The sequence below is a fragment of the Oryctolagus cuniculus genome, chromosome 21 (genome assembly GCF_964237555.1).
Source record: "Oryctolagus cuniculus chromosome 21, mOryCun1.1, whole genome shotgun sequence".
NCBI lineage: Eukaryota > Metazoa > Chordata > Mammalia > Lagomorpha > Leporidae > Oryctolagus > Oryctolagus cuniculus.
This window is the reverse complement of record NC_091452.1, coordinates 29412594-29433763: the sequence shown is the minus strand read 5'-3', so window position 1 is coordinate 29433763 and position 21170 is coordinate 29412594. Positions and strand designations below refer to the sequence as shown.

At 41.8% G+C, this 21170-nt stretch overlaps 1 long non-coding RNA gene across 1 annotated transcript in view; it reads left to right on the top strand.

Moving 5' to 3' along the window:
• LOC103351725 (uncharacterized) overlaps nt 1–15497 on the top strand; it is a 44883-nt gene extending 29386 nt beyond the window's left edge. Inside the window, exon 4 of the long non-coding RNA XR_007911960.2 lies at nt 641–15497. This is a non-coding gene — a long non-coding RNA (uncharacterized lncRNA). The remainder of the gene's footprint in view (nt 1–640) is intronic.
• The last annotated feature ends 5673 nt before the right edge of the window (nt 15498–21170 follow it).

Here is a 21170-nt window from a genome sequence, read left to right as displayed (position 1 = left end):
GTCATTTGTGGCGTATCTGAGTCCTCATCACCTAGTTGAAATACCTTTGTGTTTTCTTGCTTTCTTCAATAAAAATCATTCAGACTTACCAAAACTATACATTTTCATTCCTTCCACATATGACACCATCTATTTTCTGAATCGTTCTGCCTCTAAAATTCTGTGGGTAGGGGCTAGTGTTGTGGTGCAGTGGGCTAAACCACCACCTGTAATGTTTTCTTTCTGTAATACGGTAATTGAAAAACAAAAACCATTCTCAATGCTTGAGTCCTATGAAAGCAATTTCACTTTATTTGAACACTCTAGGGAGAAAATCAGATGAGTATGTACTGAGAAACACTTTGTCAAATTTTAAATCAAATGGTAGAATAAATTCCATGACAAAACTGAAGCAAACAAGTGAGCTGTGGCCCCACCGCACTGGAGCCTGGCCTCCCTGTCTACTTGGGACACACAGCAGGAGCTCAGGAAAAACCTGGAGCCACACCCCCTGTGCAAGCCTGTGCAGGCTTGGTCTTTGGTTTCTGATTGGTGGGCACCTGAAGGTAATCCAGTCAGAACTGATGCATGCCGTTGAATACTGAGTTTATAAAAAGGGTGCTCAGTGCTGCTGTTTCCCTTTTCTCTTCGTGGTGTCCAGCTTTGTGGAGTTCTTTGTTGGAACATATGCTGAGCCCTGGTTCTAAGCCTTAGAACAAGGAGGTGAGCAGCCAAGAGCAATACCTGCAGGAAGGGCCGGGCTGCTGGTGTCGGAGGAGTGGCAATGGATTCAACAGGACCCTCAGGTTTGACCATGCTCTCCTGGTGAGTCTTCTTGAAATGTTTGTGCGTATCATATGCCGGCCCGGGCCACAGACAGGAGACACTTGGGCCTTCAGGAGCCAGGGGGAAGGAAGAAAAAATTGTGCATTATATTGTATTTTATAAATTGAATATTACATATTGTATTATAAATTTTTATTACAGAGTATAACTTTCATACCATAGGTTCTAAATAGATTTAAATTGTATATTGTAAAACATATATTTGCCTGGAGGTATCACATATAGTTCCAGAAGGAATGGCCTGCCTGGCTGAATTCTCATGCCAGGGTTGGGGAAACAGCAGGTGAGTCATCATCTTCTGGGTGGGCGATTTAGATGCCCAGCGACTCTGGTAATTTCCAGGTTTCTTGTGTTGTTTTCTGAATTTATAGTTCTACTCAGTGGACAGGAGCTGGGAAGATGGATCCAGGCATCTAGGAAGGAAGTTCCCACTCACAGGCTTTGATTCCTGTTTTTCCCTAATTTGCTAAGATAGTTTATTCCAGTTCACATTGAAGGTTCTCCAACACACAGCAGTAATAGCATTGACTGGGAAACCCAAAAAGATGGCTGTATATTGTTGTCATTGCCCCACTGGATTCTAATTCTTCCTCTGTGATAACCAGTGATTCCCCTAATTTTATGAAAAAGTTCCTGAGGAATACATTGTTCTATTGTGTTAATGAATGTGGTTATACTCTGGCCTCAGAATCAGCCCTTAGGGCATTCGGATCCAGCTGAAAAGCCCATGAGAGTATTTCAGGCATGGAAAGCCAAGACACTCTGGCAAAAAAAAAAAAAATGACCTAAATGAAAGATCTCCGCGAGTGAGATCCCAGTGGAAAGAACAGGTCATCAAAGAAGGAGGTACCTTTCTCTGAAGGGAGGAGAGAACTTCCACTTTGACTATGACCTTGTCTAAATATGATAAGAGTCAGTGAACTCAAAAGGCTTCCATAGCCTTGGCAACTCATGACAAGAGCCTAGGGTGATTACTGATGCCATAAACAAGAGTGTCAATTTGTTAAGTCAACAACAAGAGTCACTGTGCACTTACTCCTCATGTAGGATCTCTGTCCTTAAAGTGCTGTACATTGTGATTTAATGCTATAACTAGTACTCAAACAGTATTTTTCACTTTGTGTTTCTATGAGGGTGCAGACTGTTGAAATCATTGCTTAATGTATACTAAACTGATCTTCTGTATATAAGAGAAAGGAAAATGAATCTTGATGTAAATGGAAGCGGAGAAGGAGCAGGAAAGGGGAGATTTGCAGGTGGGAGGGAAGTTATGGGAGGGGAAGCCATTGTAATCCATAAGCTGTACTTTGGAAATTTATATTCATTAAATAAAAGTTTTTTAAAAAAGCAAAAGTACAGTCACGTGGCATAAAACAATATTTGACCAACAAAAGACCATATATAGAATGGTTGCTGTATCACATAGCCTTGGCGTGTACCAGGTTAAGCAATGTAAGTCTGTATAAGTACATTCTATGAAATGTTCACATTATGACAATACTGCCTAGTGATGCATTTCTCAAAATGTCTATCATTAAAGCAGCCCATAACTGTATAAGATTGTCAGTGTCCTGAGGCTGCATGCAATATGATTTTGATCTTAATTTTTCTTACACATACTCCTACCACTACCCATCTTCCCAGGCCTTCCTCAAATACCGCTGCTTCCTAGAATCCCAACTCAATCATTTTATTTATTTATTTATTTTAATTTCTTTTTTTTATTTAATGAGCATAAATTTCCAAAGTACAGCTTATGGATTACAATAGCTTCCTCCCCCCCGTAACTTCCCTCCCACCCACAACGCTCCCCTCTCCCACTCCCTCTCCCCTTCCCCTCACATCAAGATTAATTTTCAATTATCTTTATATACAGAAGATCAATTTAGCATATATTAAGTAAAGATTTCCACATTTTGCTCCCACACAGAAACACAAAGTGTAAAATACTATTTGAGTACTAGTTATAGCATTAATTAAACACCTAAGAGTAATTGTGTATTAATTACAGAGTTCATCCAATAGTTTTAAGTAGAATATAAAATGCAATTTTTGTATTGTTGTGGCTTCCACCCCTAACCTCCCTCCCTCCCTCCCGTGGCCCTCCCCTCTCCCACTCCCTCTCCCATCCTGCCCTTCATCACGTTTCATTTTCAATTACCTTCATATACTGAAGATCAACTTAGTATATACTGAGCAGGGATTTCAACAGGCTGCACTCACACAACCGAACCAGGTATAGGGTATTGTTCGACTAGTAGTGTTGTTTTTGAGTTTCATAGTTAAACACATTAAGGACAGAGATCCTACATGGGGAGCATGAACCCAGTGACTTCCGTTGTTGATTTAACAATTTGCACTCTTATTTATGATGTCAGCAATCACCCGAGACTCTTGCTATGAGCTGTCTGGGCTATGGAAGCCCCTTGAGTTCACCGACTCTGAATTTGTTTAGTCAAGGCCGTATCACAGTGGAGGTTCCTTCCTCCCTTCAGAGAAAGGCGCCTCTCTCCTTGATGGCCTGATCCTTCTGCTGGGGTCTTGTTCACCAGGATCTTTCATTTAGATTGTTTTTTGCCACCGTGTCATGTCTTTCCATGCCTGTGAGACTCTCATGGACCTTTTAGTCGGATCCGAATGTCCCAAGGGTTGATTCTGAGGCAGGAGTGCTGTTTTGGGCATTTGCCATTCTATGAGTCTGCTGTGTGTCCTGCTTCCCCCCGCAGGATCATTCTCTCCCTTTTGATTCTATCCTTCATTATTTGCTTACACTGGTCTTATTTGTGAAATCTCTTCGACACTTACCCTATCTTTTGGATCGGTTGTGTATTTATACTTATCACTTTACCAAGTGTGCTGGCATTGGTACCTGCCTCCTTGGTAAGGTTGAGCTGAAATCCCCTGGCACATTTCTAGTTCCACCATTGGAGGTAGGTCTGAGTGAGTATGTGTCATCCTATATATCTCCTCCCTCTCTTATTCCCACTCCTATGTTTCATTTCACAGAGATCAATTTTCTGTTAATTTTTAAACGCTTAAGAATGGTTGTGCATTGATTACAGAGTTCAACCAGTGGTCTTGTGTAGAGCATACCGAGCAACAACAACAACAACAAAAATACTAAAAGGAACAAAATAGTAAGTTGTTCCTCAACAGTCTAGACAAGGGCTGCTCATGTCATTGTCTCTCATAGTGTCCATTTCACTTCAATGGGTATCATTTTAGATGCTCGTTTAGTTGCCATCGATCAGGGAGAACATATGATATTTGTCCCTTCTGGACTGGCTTATTTCACTCAGCATGATGTTTTCCAGCTTCCTACATTTTGTTGTAAATGCCCGGATTTCATTGTTTTCTACTGCTGTATAGTGTTCCATAGAGTACATTTCCCATAGTTTCTTCATACAGTCATCCATTGATGGACATTTAGGTTGATTCCATGTCTTAGCTATTGTGATTTGAGCTGCAACAAATATTGAGGTGCAAATGACTTTTTTCTCCCCTTTAATTCCATTTGGGTATATTCCAAGGAGTGGGATGGCTGGGTCCTGTGGTAGTGCTTTATTCAGGTTTCTGAGGATTCTCCAGACTGTCTTCCATAGTGGCTTTACCAGTTTGCATTCCCACCAACAGTGGATTAGTGTCCCTTTTTCTCCACATCCTCGCCAGCATCTGTTGTTGGTTGATTTCTGTATGTAAGCCAATCTAACCGGAGTGAGGTGGAATCTCATTATGATTTTGATCTGCATTTCCCTGATGGCTAGGGATCCTGAGCATTTTTTCATGTGTCTGTTGGCCATTTGGATTTACTCTTTTGAAAAATGTCTGTTAAGGTCCTTGGCCCATTTTTTTTACTGGGTTGTTTGTTTTGATTCTGTGGTGTTTTTTGATCATTGTGTAGATTCTAGTTGTTAATCCTTTATCTGTTGTGTGGTTTGCGAATAACGTCTCCCATTCTGTTGGTTGCCTCTTCGCTTTCCTGACTGTTTCCTTTGCTGTTAAGAAACTCTTCAATTTGAGGTAATCCCATTTGTTTATTTTATCTTTGATTACCTGTGCCTGTGGGGTCTTCTCCAGGAATTCTTTGCCTATTCCGATATCTTGAAGGGTTTCCCCTATGCTCTCAATTAGTTTCATGGTGTCGTGGCGCATCTCTAGTTCTTTGATCCATGTTGAGTGGATTTTTGTATAAGGTGTAAGGTAGGGGTCTTGCTTCATACTGCGACATGTGGACATCCAGTTTTCCCAGCACCATTTGTTGAAGAGGCTGTCCTTGTTCCAGGGGTTGGTTTTAGGTCCTTTGTCGAATATGAGTTGGTTATAGATGTTTCTATTCTGTTCCATTGGTCTATCCATCTGTTTTTGTACCAGTACCAGGCTGTTTTGGTTATAACTGCCCTGTAGTATGCCTTGAAGTCTGGAATTGTGATGCCTCCGGCCTTGTTTTCATTGTTAAGGATTGCTTTAGCTATTCTGGGTCTCCTGTTTCTCCATATGAATTTCAGCATCATTTTTTCTAGGTCTTTGAAGAATGACTTTGGTATTTTGATTGGTATTGCATTGAACTTGTAAATTGCTTTTGGGAGAATGGACATTTTGATGATATTGATTCTTCCAATCCATGAGCATGGCAGGTTTTTCCATTTTTTTGTGTCGTCTTCTATTTCTTTAGTGTTTTGTAATTTTCATCATAGAGGTCTTTGACCTCGTTGGTTAAATTTATTCCAAGGTACTTTATTGTTTTTGTGGCTATCGTGAATGGGATTGATCTTAGTAGTTCTTCCTCGTCCCTGGCATTGTCTGTGTATACAAAGGCTGTTGATTTCTGAGTGTTGACTTTGTGTCCTGCTACTTTACCAAACTCTTCTATGAGTTCCAATAGTCTCTTATAGGAGTTTATCAGGTCCCCTATATATAGTATCATGTCATCTGCAAATAGGGATAGTTTAACTTCCTCCTTTCCCATTTGTGTCCCTTTAATTTCTTTTTCTTGCCTGATGGCTCTGGCTAACACTTCTAGGACTATATTGAATAGCAATGGTGAGAGTGGGCATCCCTGTCTGGTGCCGGTTTTCAATGGAAATGCCTCCAACTTTTCCCCATTCAATATGATGCTGGCCTTTGGTTTATCATAGACTGCCTTAATTGTGTTGAGGAATGTTCCTTCTATACCCAATTTGCTTAGGGTTTTCATCATGACAGGGTGTTGTATTTTGTCAAATGCTTTCTCTGCATCTATTGAGATAACCATATGATTTTTGTTTCTCAATTTATTAAGGTGATGTATTACATTGATTGACTTTCGAATATTGAACCATCCCTGCATACCAGGGATAAATCCCACTTGGTCCGGGTGAATGATCTTTCTGATGTATAGTTGGATTCGGTTTACCAGAATTTTGTTGAGTATTTTTGCATGTATGTTCATCAGGGAGATAGGTCTGTAGTTTTCTTTCTCTGTTGTGTCTTTTCCGGGCTTAGGAATTAAGGTGATATTGGCTTCGTAGAAAGAATTTGGAAGGATTCCCTCTCTTTCAATCGTTTTAAACAATTTGAGAAGAACGGGGGTTGGTTGTTCTCTAAATGTCTGGTAAAATTTGGCAGTGAAGCCATCCGGTCCTGGGCTCTTCTTTTTCGGTAATGCGTTTATTACCAATTCAATTTCTTCCATGGTTATAGGTCTGTTTAGATTTTCTGTATCTTCACGGCTCAGTTTAGGAAGGTTGTATTTGTTCAGGAATGTATCCATTTCTTCCAGGTTCCCCAATTTGTTAGCATACATCTCTTTGTAGTAGTTTCTGATGATTCTCTTTATTTCTGTTGTGTCTGTTGTTACATTTCCATTACTCTCTTTGATTTTACAGATTTGGGTCTTCTCTCTCCTTTTTTTGGTTAGTTGGGCCAATGGTGTGTCGATTTTGTTTTATTTTTTCAAAGAACCAGCTCCTGGTTTTGTTGATCTTTTGTATTGGTTTTTTTTTTTTTTTTTTTGGTTTCAATTCTGTTTATTTCTTCTCTGATCTTTGGTATTTCTTTCCTCCTTCTGGATTTGGGCTTGATTTGCTGCTGTTTTTCTAGTTCCTTGAGGTGCATGGAGAGTTCATTTGTTTGGTTCCTTTCCAGCTTCTTGATGTAGGCACTAATTGCTATAAACTTTCCTCTTAGCACTGCTTTTGCCGTGTCCCACAGGTTTTGATAGGTTGTGTTATCATTTTCATTTGTTTCTAGAAATCTTTTGATTTCTCTTTTAATTTCTTCGATGACCCACTGTTCATTTAGGATCATGTTGTCCATTCTCCATATATTTGCATATGGTGTAGAGATTCTTGGGTTGTTGATTTCGAGTTTCACTGCGCTATGGTCTGAGAAGCTGCATGGTATAGTTTCAATTTTTTTGAATTTGTTGAGGCTCCCTTTATGGCCAAGCATATGGTCAATGCTAGAGAATGTTCCATGTACTGGGGAGAAATACGTGAACTCTGTGTCTGTGGGGTGGAAGGTTCTGAAGATATCTATTAGGTCTATTTGGTCTATGGCACCAATTAGCTCAGTTGTTTCCTTATTGAATTTCTGTCTGGTTGATCTGTCCATTGGTGAGAGTGGGGTGTTGAAGTCCCCTGTTACTATTGTATTTGAGTCTGTATCTCCCTTTAAATCCTTTAGTAATTCTTTCAGGTAGCCAGGCGCCCTGTAAATAGGTGCGTATACATTTATAATAGTAATGTCTTCCTGTTGGATAGATCCTTTAATCATTATATAGTGCCCTTCTCTGTCTTTTTTAATAGTTTTTATGTTAAAGTCTATTTTGTCTGATATTAGGATGGCCACACAAGCTCTTTTTTGATTTCCATTAGCTTGAAGTATCTTTTTCCATCCTTTCACTTTCAGTCTGTGTGCATCTTTGCTGATAAGGTGTGTCTCCTGAAGGCAGCATATAGATGGATTCTCTTTCTTGATCCAATCAGCTAGTCTATGTCTCTTGGTAGCAGAGTTAAGACCATTCACATTCAGTGTGATTATTGTTAAGTACTGTTTTTTCCCCTTCATGTTTCCTTAAACAAGCTGTTTATGTATTTTGAACTTTGTTTGCGGGTTACTCTACATTCGCTTTTTTTTGTAGTCAAGTTCTTGTTTTTGTATTTCTGTGTGCAGCACATCTTTGAGCAAGTGTTGTAGGGTTGGACGCGTGGATAGAAATTCTTTCAGTTTCTGTTTGTCGTGGAAGATCTTTATTTCCCCTTCATTCATAAATGATAGCTTTGCAGGGTATAGTATTCTAGGTTGGAATTGTTTGTCTTTTAAAACTTGAAATATATCATGCCACTGTCTCCTTGCCTGTAGTGTTTGCGATGAGAAGTCTGGGGTGAGTCTGATTGACTTAGCCCTGAATGTGATTTGTCGCTTTTCTTTGGCACATTTTAGGATTTGTTCTTTGTGTGTCACTGAACTGAGTGTTGCCACAATGTGTCGTGGTGAATTTCTCTTCTGGTCTACTCTGTTCGGAGTCCTGGCTATCTGTTGTATTTGTGTGTTGTTATCCAGCTGCCTTTGTTTGAAGTTTTCTGATATTATTTCATTGAAGACACCTTCCAATCCATTCTCTCTTTCCACCCCCTCAGGGACTCCTATTATCCGAACATTACTCTGTTTGATTGAATCTTGTAGGTCTCCGACCGTATTTTTTAATTTTTAAATTTCTTCTTCCTGCGATTGAACTGACTGTATTATTTCTGGAAGTTTGTCTTCAAATTCTGATATTCGGTCTTCTATTTCATCTGTTCGATTTCCGAGGGATTCCACGGTGTTTTTCATATGGTCAATTGAGTTTTTCAGTTCTAGTATTTCATTCTGGCTTCTCTTTAGGATCTCTAATCCTTGGGCTTGTTTTTCATTCAGCTCTTGACACTGTTTCTCATTATTTCTAAGTATTCTGATTATTAATTTTCTGAATTCTTTTTCTGGCATGGTTTCAACTTCTTCTTCAACCTCTGTTATGGTTGGTTTAGCCTGCTCCATTGGCAAGTTTCTATGTTCTTCTATATTCTTATTGTGGGTTTTTGTTTTGTTTTTTGGCATTCCGTCTGGGTGGTTTTTCAGGTTGATTTCCCTCTGCTGTAGGCTGCTGTGAGTCTGTACCAATATCCAGTGTAAGCAGGCTGCTCTACTCAGCCCAAACGTAAACAGACAGGATGGCTGCTCTCTGCCCGCTGCAGCTCTGGATCCTGCCCTCCCCCGCCCCCCCCCGGCAGGCGCTATTCAATTTTTTTTTCTTCTTGTAACTCGAGTAGACGGGTGTCAGGTCTTTGAGCTGCCCTCTCTCGATGCCTGCCCCTGCGCAAGAAGTGTCCTGTTGCTTCGCTCCACCTTTGGGCTCCGCCTCCGAAGGTTAGTGTCGAGGCAAGGACAGTTCTCCTTTAAGCCCGAATGTAAACAGACAAAATGGCTGCTTCCTGCCCGCTGCAGCTCCGAGGGCGCCAAGACATACTGGCTTACTCAGTCTCTCAATTAGTACCCCTGAATCACGTACTCTTTCCACAGGCGCCACTCACTCTGTTCCGTTTTCTATTTCCTCCCCTACTCAGTCGTGTGTGTCTCAGTGTCCGTCCCAGGGTGAGTTGGGGGAGGGGCGGCGGCGGCGGCTGTTGCCGTTGTGCTGGGTGAGTGCCCCATCTCACCTTGGCTTCCAGCGCTGGTGCGTACACACTCCTGCTGGTGTCCTGCGCCTCAGGCGTCCACGTCCTTCTCGCGTGTCCACTCTGTCTCCTCAAAACTACAGATTCTCACCCCTCTTTGAACTTTCCATTCCCGGACCTTCATTGTGCTCCCTCCCTATTCTCAATCATTTTATTTAACACAATATATAATCATCATCTATTTTGTGTCTATCTTTTTTTCTCTCTCTTTTTTTTGACAGGCAGAGTTAGAAAAAAAATGAATGTGATTATATCAGGAGGCATATCAAGTAAAATTTACATATCCCATATTATTGCATTAACTAGGAATATGGGGACTCTATCATCAGAGGCAGCTAGATCAGAGGATGGCACCAAAATTTTGATAAATCAAAATTAATTTCTAAGTACATTTGTTGCAGTTATAAAACTATAAGGTTCTGAGGCCGGCGCCGCGGCTCACTAGGCTAATCCTCCGCCTAGCGGCGCCAGCACACTGGGTTCTAGTCCCGGTTGGGGCGCCGGATTCTGTCCCGGTTGCCCCTCTTCCAGGCCAGCTCTCTGCTGTGGCTAGGGAGTGCAGTGGAGGATGGCCCAGGTGCTTGGGCCCTGCACCCCATGGGAGACCAGGAAAAGCACCTGGCTCCTGGCTCCTGCCATCGGATCAGCGCGGTGCGCCGGCCGCAGCGCGCTGGCCGCGGCGGCCATTGGAGGGTGAACCAACGGCAAAGGAAGACCTGTCTCTCTGTCTCTCTGTCTCTCTCTCTCACTGTCCACTCTGCCTGTCAAAAAAAAAAAAAAAAAACCTTAAGGTTCTGAATAACTGCATACAGGTTCTTTTTACTTCTAAATTAGATTTTTTAAAAAGATTTATTTGTTTATTTGGAAGTCAGAGTTACACAGAGAGAGGAGAGGCAGAGAGAGAGAGGCCATCCAATGGTTCACTCCCCAGATGGCCACGATGGCCGGAGCTGTGCCAATCTGAAGCCAGGAGCTTCCCCTGGGTCTCCCACATGGGTGGAGGGGCCCAAGGGCTTGGGCCATTCTCCACTGCTTTCCCAGGCCATAGCAGAGAGCTGGATCAGAAGTGGAGCAGCTGGGTCTTGAACCCGTGCCCATATGGGATGTGGGCACTTCAGGCCAGGGCGGCAACCCACTATACCACAACGCTGGCCCCCTAAATTAGATTTTGAAATATTGAAATCATTTGGATTATGATATTTTTTGATCACTTTTATTTCTGAGAGAGCAGGGGCATTGTTTCTACATAGTATCCACAATGGTTGCCATATAATTGGTTCTAAAACTTCGGTTGATGAAATGATATCCCTATTTGTCCCTGTGTTTCAAACAACACAAAATTTCAAAATCCGTAGGTATTGTGTTTTGTGGTTTGGCTCTTACAGTGTTTGGTGAATTGAGTCTTCCTTCCTGCTGGTTAGCAGTTGCTGGTGTTGACACCCAAGGGTCGTTCCTTGATCCTCATCCTAGGAGATGCTGACCAGGGACTGTGAAGAAACAGCCCCTTGGTGCACGTCCTCATGGGTGTTCCAGTCTCCTCGTTATCCACTCTTGGTGCTCCTGTTAGTGCTGACTGTTCAAACCCAGAAGTGGACATGGCCCCAGGTTAAGTCCAAGTTTTTGTTCTCACTGGTCTTCTCATCCTAGACAGCCTTGTCTCTGTACTGTGGGTCTTGGATTTTTCTCCCATCATTAGCTAGACTGTTTGTATTTCCCATGGTTTTCTCCTTTTGGCTGTTTTCAAACTTGACTCCTTGATTCCATAATTCTTTTCCCTCACGCACAACAAACCAAGGAAAATCTGTTCTTTTGTTTTCTCATTCTTCCAATCCACAGATGTTCTCTGATAACAGTCACCATGCATTTCAAAGGCTGGCTGGTCCCTACACCCTTCTCAAAGCCACATGAGTATGTGATTCTTTTGCTTTTTGCTTTTATGCCTCTCAATTCCGTCACCTTTTCCACACCTCTGCTCCTGTGACCACCATAAAACTTTATCATCTCCCACAAGAATCCTAGGCTAGCAACTACTAGTACACTACTAATAGGAGGTTAAAATACAGAAACTTTCTGGGGAAATTCCAGAATTCAAGCAGTTTACGCCATCCGTCTTAAGATGCTTTACTTACCTCTGTTTAACTGAAGTCAGATCTTTGGGGGAAAACTAGATGGAGAGTTCGCTACCAACAATGCCTTTGCTTCACCTTTGTACAATTTTGTTTGTGAGTTATGTAGGCCTCAATAATTATGAGTGGGAAAACTCAAACTGTGACTTGCAGTTCAGTATTGCAAATATTTTAGAGCTTTCTACTGAAGTGCTCTAGTGAGGGAACAGGCATGGAGTCGGGAAACCCTTCAATGAATTGGCACATCTGTAGTTTTCAGAGTGCTGCTTTCAAAGACATTTAAACTTTGTAAACATTTTCTAACATATCATGTTAAACTGAAAATTGCTGCTTCACAAACACTGAGTTCTATGTGATTGGTAACCCCTCCTATGATAATCAAGCGCATTGCTTGATTTTCCCATCTGATAACTGTGGAAGATGACGTGAGTATCAAATGGGGAAAGAACGATTTTTTAATATTTATTTCTGTATTTGAAAGGCAGAGGCAGAGCGAGAGAGCAAGCAAGCGAGAGAGACAGAGAGGTCTTCTGTCTGCTGGTTCACTTCCCAGATGACCGCAAAGGCCAGAGCTGAGCTGATCCTGGAGCCAGGAGCCAGGAGCTTCTTCCGGGTCTCCCGCATGGGTGCAGGGGTGAAGCACTTGGGCCATCTTCCACTTTCCTAGGCCATAGCAGAGAGCTGGATCACAAGTGGAGCAGTGGGGACTCAAGCCAGTGCTCTTATGAGATGCTGGCACTGCAGGTAGAGGCTTTACCTGCTACAGCACAGTGCCATCCCCAAGAAATATTCTTGTGGTAGACTGTCGTTCATGGGCTGTAGTCCTCTGCTCTGTGCAGGTAGAATTGGAGTAATTCTTGCAGACCCCTGATTTTTTGAGGTACATAGAGATAACCTGGTAAATGTAGTGGGACCCACAGTTTTCCAGTGAAATACTTCATGATATCTGTTGGGGTCCTGCCATTTATGCAGATGGGTTCTAAAGCAACCTGATCAATGAAGACACCGCCACCTATTGATCCAGTGAGGCAAGTCCAGAGTGCGCACCTGTAACCCTGGCGGAGGCTCCACCCCTGGTGACGAGGATCTGTAGGCCTGTGCTGCTGCTCATTCCATGGGGAAGGGCCTGTCATCTGCTGTCAACGTCCTGGTTTCATATTTTGGTATTGTTGTGTTTGGGTTTGTTCTTCAACTTAAATACATGGTATCTCCATTTGGTTCATACATTTCATCTTGCAGCTTTCACACCTAAATTTCTTTTGTTTTATCATTTCTTGTTTATATAAAGGTGAACAGATATCATGTATTTCATACACATAGATGGAGGAGCATAGTGATACTTCCCACCTTCCCCCGCACCACCATTCTGTCCTCCTTTCTCCTTCCTTTCTTGTGATGATTAAACAAACTGAGAGAATGTCACAGTGAAAATTAAAAGAAAGTGTAAGTTCTAAACCTTGACAGAACTAACTCCACAATGTGTAGCTCCTAGTAGGAAGTGAAAATGCAGGTTGTGTTGTTTAAACATTGTCATGCATTTAAATATGGAAACCCTAGGAATTTAGGTTGAGTTTAGGTGAGAAACTACCATGGTGCCTCCCCAAACATGTGTTCTCTAAACATAATGTGCCACACCCAACTGTTCCTTTGAACCAAGGGCCTAGTGGTCACCAGTGATGGGAAAGGGGGGGCTTTTTAGGGCAGTGAACCTGAGGACTGTGACCAAGACCTGTCCCAGTGAGTCCGTGAGATCAAACTGTGCATGAGCCCCCTGGCTCCAAGCCCCAGCACTTGCCCCATCTTCCTATCAGACTTCATTTACAAAACACAGATTCAAGTGAAATTCAGTGAGAATTTGAATAGCAGAGAGTGCCCTCTTCTGAGATGGGCACAGTTGCAGTGTCACTGGTCACATCCTGATGAAGCAGGCCCTGCCTTTTCAGTTCCATGAGTTAATTGGACCAATTCACAACCTGCCTGTAATATGTGACTGTGTTATATGCACATAGGAATGCACACACGTCAGTGGGAGAATGGCATATAGTAATTATAATTCTCATTTCACTTTGCACTTTCCTGATTTCCTGCAGATACACTACCTTTCATTTTCTGTTTCTGAGTTTTCAGTTTGAGGGAGGTGGGGTGACAGTGTAACATGTTACTTGGATATTGTCTTAACTAGTCTCTGGATAGAATTCCCAAATCTTTATTTTCAAGATATAAATCTCCTTCTATACCCAATTTGCTTAGAGTTTTCATCATGAAAGGGTGTTGTATTTTATCAAATGCTTTCTCTGCATCTATTGAGATAATCATATGGCTTTTCTTCTGCAGTTTGTCAATGTGGTGTATCACATTGATTGATTTGCGAACGTTGAACCATCCCTGCATACCAGGGATAAATCCCACTTGGTCTGGGTGGATGATCTTTCTGCTGTGTTGTTGCATTCTATTGGCCAGAATTTTATTGAGGATCTTTGCGTCTGTGTTCATCAGGGCAATCAGGAAATCACAAGTACAGAATATAGTGTTAACTGGCTACCCAGTGTATATATTAGATTTTCAAAGCCTTATCACATCATAACTGCATATTTGATTTTGTAGATGTAGTTGAAAGGCAGGAAGCAGGCCCCGAATATCTCATGCACTGTTTCCCTCCTCAGATGTCCTCAGTGGGAGGGCTGGGCTGGGAGGAAGCCAGGAGCCAGGACCTTGTTGTTCCAGGTCTCCCACTTTGGCACAGGGGCCCACGTCGTTGGGGCATCTTCCGGTGCTTTCCCAGGCACATTAGCAGGGAGGTGAATGGGAAGTGGAGCAGCTGGGACTTGGCCTGGTGCCTGTAAGGGATGCTGGTAGTCCAGGTGGAGGCTCAAGCTTTTACACCCCAGCTCCAGCCCCGTAACCATATATTTATGTCGTTTGACTAACACCTCTTCATTTTCATACTCCCAGTTCATCACAAACACCATCCTGCTCTCTGATTGTGTTAGTTTGACTTTTGTATATTCCACATATAAGTGTGATCATGTAGTATTTCTTATTTCTGTGTCTTGTTTCACTCAGTGTAACGTCCTATAGTTCCATACTTTCAGGTCCATCCTGTGACAAGTAGTAGTGTTTCCTTTCTTTTTCAGGTTTGGTGAGGATTCTGCTGTGTGTGTATCCCACTTTTCCTTATGCATCCATCAAACATTTGGGTTATTTCCATATTGTGCAATTGTGAACGATGCTGAAGTGAATATGGGAGTGCAGACTTCTATTTAAGATGGTGATTTTCTTTTGGATTCATGGCCAATAAAGGTTGTTGCTTTTTAAATTTTATTTGAGGAACTTCCATATTGCTTTTCATAATGGATTGCACAATTTACATTCCCTCCAATACTGTGTGTTCCATTTTCTCTACATTTTGCCCAATACTTGTTATGTTTTAACTTTTTGATAGTAGCCATTCAACAGATATGGGATAATAAACGTTGTCTTGATTTGCATTTTGCTGATGATAGCAATGTTCAGAACTTTTTCACATACCCACTGGGTACATTGTCTGTCTTTATTGGAAAACATTGATTCAGTCCTTTGTCCATTTTTAATTGTATTCTTTGCTTCTTAGTGGTATGCATTCCTTGTGTTACTCCCTTGATCACACATATTGTTTGCTAGTATTTTCTCCTATTCATTGGTTTGCCTTTTCATTTCATTGATAATTGCTTTGCTGAGTAAAAGCTTATTAGTTTGTTGTAATTTCATTTCCTTATATTTGCTTTTGCTCTCTATGCTTTAGTTGTTACACATAAGCAACCACTGTTGAGGCTAATGTCAAGGAATTTTCTGTTTTATAAATTGTAAGTATTCAGATCTTCTTTGTGGACTTTCAGTTCATTTTGAGTTGACTTGAATATGTGGTATAACAATGATCAGTTTCGGTTTTAGACGTGTGGATATCCAGGTTGCTTCTGCCTCAGACGAGGGCCCTTATATTTCAGTGACTGCATGTGTGGCAACCCTAGTGGGCCAGGGTTCCCTGTGTCTTAAGTTGGATCCATTCAACCAGATGCTGTGGCTAGAGGTGAGCAGGAGTTTGGCAGAAGCTGGCAGAAGCCAGGTTGACCCTTACCTTCTGGCTCATGGTCTGAGTCCCGTGCCTCGTCCTAGCTTTAGTGCTCTGATGCTCTGTTCTATCTGTGGTACTAGGTCCCCAGGTGAACTGGGCCTCATGGCACTCTGGGGTTGTTAAATGTACACTCAAGAGACCCAAGGTACCCATATCTCAGGCAGAAACAAACTGAATATCCACCTACCTGTCTGAAGCTGTGTTATGATATACTGCATGTGCAGGTGGAGACGTGGGCTGGTTGAAGTTAGGGAGCATGTGTGAGGCACATAGGGAGGCATGCCTGGTGATGGGGGAGTAGGAGACCATGCAGTGATGGGGACCAGACAGGGGACTGTGGCCTCCTGCTCTGGAAGCCAGGGCTATGGGAGGGTATGTCAGAAAGTTTTTTGAAGGATAGTCATTTGGTACAGTGGGAAAGACAGTGCTCAGGATACCAGTGGCAGCAGTGATGGCTTAAGTAGTTGGATTCTTGCTACCACATTGGAGACCATCTCCCAGCTTCAGCCTGGGTCAGATCAGCCCTGAGTACTCTGGGCATTTGGGTAATGAACTACTAGACGGGTGGGTCTCTCTCCCCCTCTCCCTCCCCCTCCCCCTCCCCCTCCCCCTCCCCCTCTCCCTCCCCCTCTCCCTTTCCCTCCCCCCTCCCTCTCTCTTTCCCTCCCCCTCTCCTTCTCCCTCTTATTGTTTCTCTGTGTTTTGCTTTTGAAACCAATTGCAATACTAAAACTAGGTGGGAAAGTTGGTTTACAGATGATTACGTATCTCAGTAGCATGAGATCATTGAGTGATTTCCTAAGATCATGAAGTCAGATGTGTGTAGCTCGCAGTAATATCTTTTACTAGACAATGAAATAAAGGTGCTCAAGGCTCCAACCATAAAATCATGTCAAAAGATAAATGTAGATTTGATCAGTACAAATTATTACATGAGTATTGAAATGTCACACTAGCCCATAAATACGTACAACTTTCGTTGATAACATTTAAGTAAAAATACCAACATATTACTTGGTGTATAAAGTTAAGGGGTGTTAAATGATTAATGTCACAACTAGTATTATGGTATTTGAAAATGATTAATTAATAAAAGCACAAACATAACCTGGGAATAACTGAACTGTTCCTTCTTGTCATGCTCAGTCAAATGGCTACTATGCTGTATTTTAAGTTAGTGATGGATATTTATTTTAGATTGTTTCCTTTAATTAAGAAAAATGGTAGTATGTTATGTGTATGTGGAATTGAATAGCATCAGAGCACTACAATGAATGCTAGATAAGCTTTTTTTCATATTTGATATGTTATTGGTTGTTGAGATTCACTACAGAGACATTTCAATTTGTACACGATTCTTAACAAAACAAAAATTTAAAAAGTGAGGGATTGTCATTCTTTTTTAACCTTTTATTATTTTGATTTGGTGCATATTTAAATTTACCTCATAACAGGTTAATATTCCACTGAATAAAGAGTTCAGCTAGTAAGGAAGAATATAAGCAAGGGCAATAAAAAATAAGCAAACAAAGAAGTCCTATCTTTGTGATCAGTTATGAACTTAAACTGATCAATTTAACTAGTAAGATGGCATGAAGTGTCAAAGGGATCACATAAATAAGACCAAGTGTCTGCTAATAATAATAGATAGGATTAAAAAGGAGAGAATGATCCAACATGGGAAGCAAGCCACGCAGCAGACTCATAGAATGACAAATGCCCTAAACAGCACTCTGGCCTCAGAATCAGCCCATGAGAGCATTTCTGGCATAGAAAGCCAAGACACTGTGGCAAAAAATCACCTACGTGAAAGAGCTCTGTGAGTGAGATCTCCGGGGAAAGAAAGGACCTTCAAAGAAGGAGGTACCTTTCTCTGAAGGGAGAAGAGAACTTCCACTTTGCTTATGGCCTGGTCTAAATAAGGTCAGAGTTTGTGAACCCAAGAGGTTTCCAGGCTGGCACCGTGGCTCAATAGGCTAATCCTCCACCTGTGGCACTGGCACACGGGGTTCTAGTCCTGGTCAGGGTGCTGGATTCTGTCCCGGTTGCCCCTCTTCCAGGCCAGCTCTCTGCTATGGCCCGGAAGTGCAGTGGAGGATGGCCCAGGTGCTTGGGCCCTGCACCCCATCGGAGACCAGGAGAAGCACCTGGCTCCTTGCTTCAGATCAGCCCAGTGCACTGGCTGCAGCGCGCCGGCCGTGGCGGCCATTGGAGGGTGAACCAACGGAAAAGGAAGACCTTTCTCTCTGTCTCTCTCTCTGTCCACTCTGCCTGTCAAAAAATAAAAAATAAAAAAGCATAGGTAGTGAGTTCCAGCTCTCTTATGTCAGTTACTGTCTAGGCTGTGAGGCTCTGGAAATGTTATGAAATCTTAGTTTGGTTGTACTATTTGTGCGACTCTTCAAGTCTAAAATGATTTGTTACAAACAATTTAGAAGCATACAGTTTTTTATGAGTCAACATACACGTGAATAAACCCTCACATCATCAGATTTTTCTCTGTGTTCATTTTTTATAAAATACCTATTTTCAACCTTATCTAGTTGAAGGGGTGGGATGTTCTAAGTTTAGAGTCTGTTTATCATAAAAGTCATGACTTTTGTTTGTTCAAACTAGGGAAATGATCTTTGTAGCTAATCTCGGGTGACACCAAGTTGGCATTCTATTTCTGGTTAAATTAAGAGCGCCTTCATTTTCCTGATTACTAGTATATTCATGGTCAAGGGCGCACAGTTGGATGTTTTAGAATATTCATCTGTCTGTTTCAAAGGTGGAGTTACAGAGAGGGAGAAGCAGAAAAAGCAGCTTTCCATCAGCTGGTTCGCTCCCCAAATGGCTGCAATTGCCAGGGAAGGCCCAGGCTGAAGCCAGGAGCTTCACGTGGGTCTCCCAGAAGGGTGCAGGGGCCCAAGAACTTGTGCCCATCTTCCGTCACCCTCCTAGATGCATTAGCAGTGCGCTGGATCAGAAGTGGAACAGCCGGGACTCGAACTGCCGCCCAGCTGGGATGCCGGCACTCCAGATGGTGGCTTAACTCACCACGTCACAGCACCAGCGCCACACCATTGAATTTTTAATTTTATGCTTATCTGCCAACATCATTCCTTTCTTCAGATAAAGGAAATCTCTCTTTTTACAAGGACGATTAAATAAAGGAGTTGAAAGGTGCTTCTGTTGTCTTTTCAGATTGTTTGGTTATCTTTGCAATAAATTCCTTTCCCTTCTCAGAAATAAACATCTGAGGAGTTATGAAATGAACATTTCCATTTCTTCATATGTTCATAGTTTACTATCAGTGGAGGGAGTCTTCATTGATTTTTCTCATCAGTACAATCCCAGACATTCACCTTAAAATTCACCTCAGCAGTTGTTCTTTACGGTGAGAGCTCTTATGTTTAGATAACTAAAATTTTAGGGGTTCCAATGCTGTGGCATAATGGGTAAAGCCACTGCCCGCAGTGCTGGCATTCCATGTTGGTGCTGGTTCAAGTCCTGGTTGCTCCACTTCTGATCCAGCTCCCTGCTATGGCCTGATAAAGCAGTAGAAGATGGCCCAGGTACTTAGGCCCCTGCACCCATGTGGGAGGCTTTGGAAGAATCTCCTGGCTCCTGGCTTTGGATCGGTGCAGCTCCAGCTGTTGTGGCCAACTGGGCAGTGAGCCAGCGGATGGGAGACTTCTGTCTCTCTCTGCCTCTGCTTCTCTCTCTGTGTAACTCTGACTTTAAATAAATAAATAGATCTTCAAAAATTGACAAAATTTTGAGCTGTGTTTTACTTTTGCCCAATAATTTTATTGAAAAGTGCTTTAAGAAATCACAAAATAAAAGTATCCAAGTAAAACTTATTTATTCTTACTATATTACAGCTATTCTTACTATATTATGCAACTATGATTTTAATGTTTAATAGTAGTAAAGCATACATTAGAATTTTGCATATTTTTCTTTTCTACAAGTTTAGTTATTTCAATTTATTCATGCAGAAGGTAATTATCCTATAGTATAATGGAGAAAAAGTATATAGATAAAAATGCAGACATCTGCAAATATTCAACTTCAAATATGTAGATATGTAATTGGTATTTATTTGAGAGGTAGAGAAACAGACAGAGAGAGGAATAGACAAGAGAGAACCGTCTTCCACCTTCTGGTTCATTCCCTAGATGGCTGCAATGGCCAGAGCTGAGCTGATCAGAAGCCAGGAGCCAGGAGCTTCCTTGGGGTCTCCTGCATAGGTGCAGGGGCCTAAGCACGTGGGCCATCTTTCACTGCTTTTTTCCAGCAATAGCAGAGAGGTGGATTGGAAGAGATGAAGCCAGGACATGAACTGCTGCCCATATGGGACATTGCAGCTAGAGGTGGTGGCTTAGCCCACTACACTACTGCACTGGCCCCAGTAATTCCTTTTGTAAGTTAAATGTATCATATTTGTTAGAGAGATGCTCTTCACACACACACACACACACTCACACACACTCATTTATATTCAAAGTTTGTAACCAAGAAGTCTTATTTGTATTTGGTGTTTGGAAAATACAGCAAGTATATCTGCGAAGACACTTGAGCAGGTCAAGGGTACATAAAGATGAGACGCTAATTAGGATGTCTTTATGGAGAAGGTGATCTGCATGCATGAGAGTTATCAGAATAAACTCCTCTTCTGCAATTTTGGTCAATTTTTTATAGTTCTTTTATTGCTTAGTCTAATAAGAAATAAAATGGACAATGAATAGATGGTCTATTCATAGTACTACATACATTTTACTAACACCAGATGTGTTGGAAGTGACATTTTTAGGAGAAAGAAGGTTGAGACTTATAAACATAAATTATGATAATTGTTAAATCTTAAAAGTACTAGTGATTTTGGACCGGAATTGTGTAAGCAGGAGATAACCACCAATGATGATCTGGTTACACAAATTTATTCTCTGAAGGCTTTATAAAAACTACAGAATAAACAAAACATCATTCAGATTTGTGGTTCTATTTAGTCCCATTTGAAAAGTTTGGCTTTTGTGGCCTGGGACTTTGGAGCTTTCCTCCTACATTCTCTCCTAGGAGTTTTACAATTTCTGTTTTTATATTCATTTTGAGTTGTTTTTGTGCATGGTAAAATGATCCAATTCCATTCTTTTGCTTATAGAAATCTAGTTTATCCATAACTATTATTTTAAAAGATTTATTTTATCTTTTTGAAAGGCAGAGTTACAGAGAGAGAGGGAGAGACAGAGATCTCCTACCTGCTGGTTCACTCCCCAGATGGCTGCAATGGCCAGGGCTGGGCCAGACCAGAGCCAGGAGCCAGGGGCTTGCAGGTCTCCATGTGAATGCTGGGGCACAGACACCTGTTCCATCTTCCACTGATTTCTGGACATGGAGCAGCTTGTACTCTAACCTGTTACCAAATGGGAT